Source organism: Staurois parvus, unplaced genomic scaffold, assembly GCF_062004578.1.
Source record: "Staurois parvus isolate SC_StPar_1 unplaced genomic scaffold, SC_StPar_1.0 ptg000191l, whole genome shotgun sequence".
In the NCBI taxonomy this organism is placed as follows: domain Eukaryota; kingdom Metazoa; phylum Chordata; class Amphibia; order Anura; family Ranidae; genus Staurois; species Staurois parvus.
In genome coordinates, this window is record NW_028317987.1 from 3914456 (window position 1) to 3920455 (window position 6000).

General features: G+C 47.2%; 1 pseudogene; it reads right to left on the reverse strand.

Moving 5' to 3' along the window:
• The window catches only part of LOC149461888 (uncharacterized), a 57423-nt pseudogene extending 52868 nt beyond the window's left edge, over positions 1-4555 (reverse strand).
• Between the last annotated feature and the right edge of the window lie 1445 nt (positions 4556-6000).

The window sequence follows — 6000 nt, forward strand, 5'->3', positions numbered from 1 at the left end:
TCTTCTTGCTACCATCTGGGGGCGTTCACCTACAATCTTACTCAACCTGGGGCATTGAGTTAGAATCTTCCAATGTTTTTCTAATATTAATTTTACATCTTGCCATTGGGCTCCAAATTGGGTTATCATTCTAACAGGTTGATCACTTACTTTGACCTTCACATCCTTTTTGGGAGATAATAAGCCCTCGCGATCAGTTTGATATGCCCGCCTCCGAGCATTTCTAATTTGAGAGTGGGAATATCCCCTTTGGATTTTTGGATACACCTCCCTTGGGAAGTGTTCACCTATGTGTTTGTGCCACAGGGACATTAGACTCTTGTAGTCATTTTTTCTGTTGCACATGCATTCAGACCGGTCTTGGTGTCATTTTATGTGGTTTTAGGTCTGTGTGTATTGTCTCATACTGAGGTGATGGTAAACCAGGGCGATTGCCCATCTGTCATATTTATATATGTGTAATAAAGCATAATTTTTGAAAATTTTTTCTGAGTGTCACGTTCTGTTCATAATGTAGCCGCTTTTCTGTGAATCTCTTTTCACAAATCCCCCTTTTGCATGCCTTTTTTGGCTACTGAATGGAGACCAAATATTGGGTGATACGATAATTTATTTTACAACCTCTCAACAATTATCTTTAGCATACCGGGAGAGAACCTGGTGGGCAACATACTGGAAGGATAGAACAAAGTGCAAAGGCTTGTGGTGAATGAATCCTGGAGAGTCTCAATGTAAGCTCTTCCATGGGGCCATCATCCCATTTCTATCCACTAAGAACTCTCCACAAATCCACTATGTAGTGAGCACCGCCCTCTCTCTTCCACTGATTTCAGGAATGGCCCCCCTGCATCTCAACCTTTTGGGAACAAGTGTTAGCCTACATCTCAGGAGTTTGTGGCTGCTCACTCCCCATGGACCCAGTTCTTCTACAACTCTCCATTCAGCTGAGAAAGCCCACATCCACAAATCCCGCAGGAGCTTGCAGAGGATATTATTATGTTTACTGGTGACCCACAGGGCTATTCCTAAGAAATGGACTATCGCCTTGTCCCCCACCATCACAGACACTAAAAAAGATCTACGTCTTCTGATTTACAGAGAGAAGGTAGACATGGAGCTCAACAACCAAGCCTCAGTCAGACATTTCCATAATAGATGGGACACTTTTATTGCAGCAACACTTACATCCTTGGAGCAATCCTCTATGTTGTCTTCTTTTACTTCTATGGATGGGTTTGTCAAGGTGGTTACATTGTAGAGATCAGACAGCCGTGTATGGAACACGCATTGAGGACACGCATACATAACAGGTGTTACTTGCTCCCCATCTGGCCGTGTATACCTTGGTTTTCTGGTTCATGACGTTGTCATTCTTTTGCTCTCCTGATGTGTCTGTGCGCACTCATGGCCGAACCTTACTTCCTTGGCTTTATCATGACATCTAGGAACATTATGACATTCTGCTCCTCTCACTTATTGGAGTTGGGAACAAAGTCTCAGGAGAGAGTCCATCCATGTTTTCTGATCAGGTATCACACCCGGTCACACCTCCAGGTCAGTTCCTGCCAGAAGATTCCTTCCTCTTTCTTTATTGGAGAAATTATAATTATTTCATTGGCTACTGTGATTTATCTTTTATTCAGAAGTCATGGCAAGAAGTATGAGCTACTCGTCTCCTCTTTCACCCCAGACATATTGCTTCTTTGTATATCTCTTTAGAAAACTCAATATAGAATGTTTGAAAAAAAATGTACTCAGCCAATGAAAGGTCAGGACTCCATTTTTATTCTCCTGATATCAATGACCAACCCCGTCCCACACTTCATCCATGTCTTTGGGGGCCTCTGATCTCCTTATGAACTGTTTCTTCCATGATGAAGATCAGCCATGGAGTATATCTGAGGTGTATATCAGGGTGTGCTTCTTCCCCACATGAGAGCTGGGATGTCCAGCAACATTCATCTAGAAGACATTTCCCGCACTCAAGGCACTAATACACCTCCAGGGTTGTGTGGGACCCCTGATGTACAGGAAGACAGTACTTCAGTGAGGAACATTTCCCTCACTCAGGACAGGAAAGTGACTTCAGCCCTGTTTGACATCTCTGATGTTTATATAGATGGGACTTCTGTGAAAAACATTTCCTCACTCAGGACAGGAATGTGGCTTCTCCCCCATGTGAGTTCTCTGATGTCTGTAGAGATCGGACTTCTGCAAAAAACATTTCCCGCACTCAGAACAAGAATATGGCTTTTCTCCTGTATGAAATCTCTGATGTGTGTTAAGGCCGGATCTCCCTGAAAAACATTTCCCGCACTCAGGACAGGAATACGGCTTCTGCCCCGTGTGCAATCTCTGATGTGTGTAAAGATGGGACATCTGTGAAAAACATTTCTCGCACTCAGAACAGGAATACGGCTTCTCCCCTGTGTGAGATCTCTGATGTATGTAAAGATGGGACTTCTGTGAAAAACATTTCCCGCATTGAGGACAGGAATGTGGCTTGTCCCCAGTGTGCAATTTCTTATGTCTGTAAAGATTTGACTTATCTGAAAAACACTTCCCGCACTCAGTACAGGAGAACCTCTTCTCTGTTGGAAGGCCGGCCCGGTCCTGCACAGTCTGATGTTCCTCAGGATACGAGGAATCCGATGGTCCATCTACACTGGGTGGTGCCGGATGGACATTGGAGGGAGCCGGGTTTTCTCCTGGACTATACTGTGTGATGTCCTCATCTTCTACTTTCCAGTCTGGAGACAAAGTGAGACAATCCTCGGAGGTTTTCCTCATCTCCCGGCCATGGACTAAAATACAAAGACAAAGAGGATTACTAGACAGGAGCTGATTGGTTCCCCCAAACCAGGAATCCACCCACATCAGGCAGCTTGGTCTCTGAGGAGCTTACAATTCCACCCTCAAGGGAACTAGGAAATGGCTCCTCTGATCTCCTACCAGGTCATTTCTTTATTCATGGACCTTAGTCAGAGAGTGAGGAAACAACCAGAACTGTCTTTTATAGGAGGGACAGTGATGAGGGGATTATAGGACGAGGGTCCCCACCCCCTCTATCACTCATCGCCATCTTCCCAACACAAGAAGTACTGCACTTCCTTATTTACTCCATGATTTAGTCATGAAGAACAGCGGGGCTGAGCCCCACCAGAGGTCAGAGAGTGAGGATGGGGGGAGAACAACCAAGATGAAGACTGGACTGATCCTGAAGACCACCATCATTGGGGTATTGACTCCTCCCTCATTATCACTTTCTGTTTAAGGGTCCAAAGTTGGAGAATGTTATCACATTATTATCACCATGTAAAAGTCTGTGCTCCAATCACATCATCCGATATAAAATGTCCAGCTGGTAGGAAATGGGAGCAAAAGAAGAAAGGTCAATGTAATATACAACATATTGTATAAGATACAGCAGATAGGACTATATAGTATCAGAATGATGGAATGTACAACATGGAGTATATAATGCAGGGGTTGGGTGTATGTAATGTACAACATGGAGTATATAGTGCAGGGGTCAGGAATATGTAATGTACAATATAGAGTATATAGTGCAGGGGTAAGGAGTATGTAATGTACAACAGAGTATATAGTGCAGGGGTCAGGAGTATGTAATGTACAACATAGAGTATATAGTGCAGGGGTCAGGAGTATGTAATGTACAACATAGAGTATATAGTGCAGGGGTCAGGAGTATGTAATGTACAACATGGAGTATATAGTGCAGGGGTCAGGAGTATGTAATGTACAACATGGAGTATATAGTGCAGGGGTCAGGAGTATGTAATGTACAACATGGAGTATATAGTGCAGGGGTCAGGAGTATGTAATGTACAACATAGAGTATATAGTGCAGGGGTCAGGAGTATGTAATGTACAACATAGAGTATATAGTGCAGGGGTCAGGAGTATGTAATGTACAACATAGAGTATATAGTGCAGGGGTTGGGTGTATGTAACATGCAATATACCATATACAGTGTAAGGGTCAGGACTCATATTATTAGCATTTAGCTGAAGTTTAAATGTTTACTGGAGACAAGTTGCAGAGATCCCACACCGCTGCCTCCCATCACCTGAGACTGCACTCAGTGACTTGGGTCTGAGACTATACAGACATATCCCTCCACCTGGCACAACCAGCAGATCTTGCTAGATCCGGGCATTGGTAAGAACCCCAAGACGCATGCCCCAAGTGCCAAGGTAGAGCAACACGTATGAAGAAGATTAACACTTTGCTGCCAGATGAACCCCAGAATCAATTTAAATCCAGTCTAGATACAAAGATCCATGCCGCCGAACCCAGCAGACGACCCCAGCCTGGTTAGGCCTACCATCGCCCTCCACGTCGCAACTCTGCCCAGACCTGCTGAGCCCAACGGACGATCTCGACCTGGTGAGGCCTACAATTGCCTACCCGGCCCAAGCCTGCCCTGACCCGAAGCCCATCCGATGACCCCCGAAAACACCTCCACTGCTGACGCTCACCCAGCATCTCCTCAAGCCCAAAGGACGATCTCGACCTGACAAGGCCTACCATCGCCTACCCCGGCGCAACACTGCCCTGACCCGAAGCCCATCCGTTGACAACTGGCCAAACTGAACTCTACCCATCCTGATCCTAACCACGAAAACTCTTGTCACAGAAAGGTACAACTATGAGATACGCCACTGCACGCCAACCATCTACAACCAAGTGCCCCGAGAGACTTTCCACCTCACTTGTCTGCCACTTCATTTACCTCCCTAAAATGCCACCTGTACTCCTCCTCCTCATACTCTTCTTCTCCGTCCCCAAAATCTCTTCTCTCTATCCCCCCGCTCCTCCCAAACAACTATACATCGCCCCCTCACTGCTTCCATCTCCCCCCTACGGCTCTCACCACCTCCTCCTGTTACTCCACTCTCCCACTGACCCGAACGCCACCAATGGCAGAACCACACGCTCTTGTATATCCCTCTCCCATGCCACCTTTCTCACCCTTCTTCTCCTCCTAACCGCAGGGGACATCTCCCCGAACCCTGGTCCTCCACCACCTCACTCACAAGGCACCCACCTACTTCCACGAACTGCCGCAACCCCCTTAACCTAATACCGGTCCCCCTGCTCCCCAAAACCACCCCTCCATTTTCGTGTGCACTCCTGAACGCCCGTTTGGTTTGCAACAATCGTACCACCATCCACAACCTCTTTGTCTCCCGCTCCCTCAACCTCCTGGTGATCACCGAAACCTGGATCCAAACCACCGACTCTACCTCCCCTGCAGCACTCTCCTATGGAGGTTTCACCTGGACCCACTCACCCAGACCCAGCGGTCGGAAAGGTGGTGGGGTTTGTATGCTCCTATCACCACTGAGCACCTTCCAAGTCCTCCCAAACCCCCCCTCTCTATCCTTCTCCTCCTTTGAGGCCCACTGCATCCAACTATTCTCTCCAGTCCCTCGGAGGATCACAGTAATCTATCGACCTCCTGGACCCGTATCCCGCTTCCTCAATGACTTCTCCGCCTGGTTACCCTTCTTTCTCTCTGAGCTGCCCACCATCATCCTTGGAGACTTTAACATCCCTACCAACATCAATAGCCCGGCCACATCTCAACTCCTCCACCTAACCTCTTCTTTTGCACTCGCACAGTGCATACAGTCCACCAGCCAATCCGACGGGAACATCCTGGATCTTGTTTTCTCTCATCTCTGTGCCCCCCACAACCTCACAAACACCCCTTTTCTCCTCTCTGATCACAACCTCATCACCTTCTCCGTCTCCTCGTCCTCAAACACCTACCCCTCCAAACGTCAAACCATCATCAGCCGAAACCTCTGCAACTTGAACCCTGCCCCTCTCCACTCTGCAGCTGACCATCTGTACGACAGTATCCTTCCCCTGTCCTGCCCTGACCTGGCCACTACTGCTTATAACAACTCACTGTTAGCCGCTCTGGACTCCTTAGCACCCCTAACCACACAAAACATTATACCCAGACC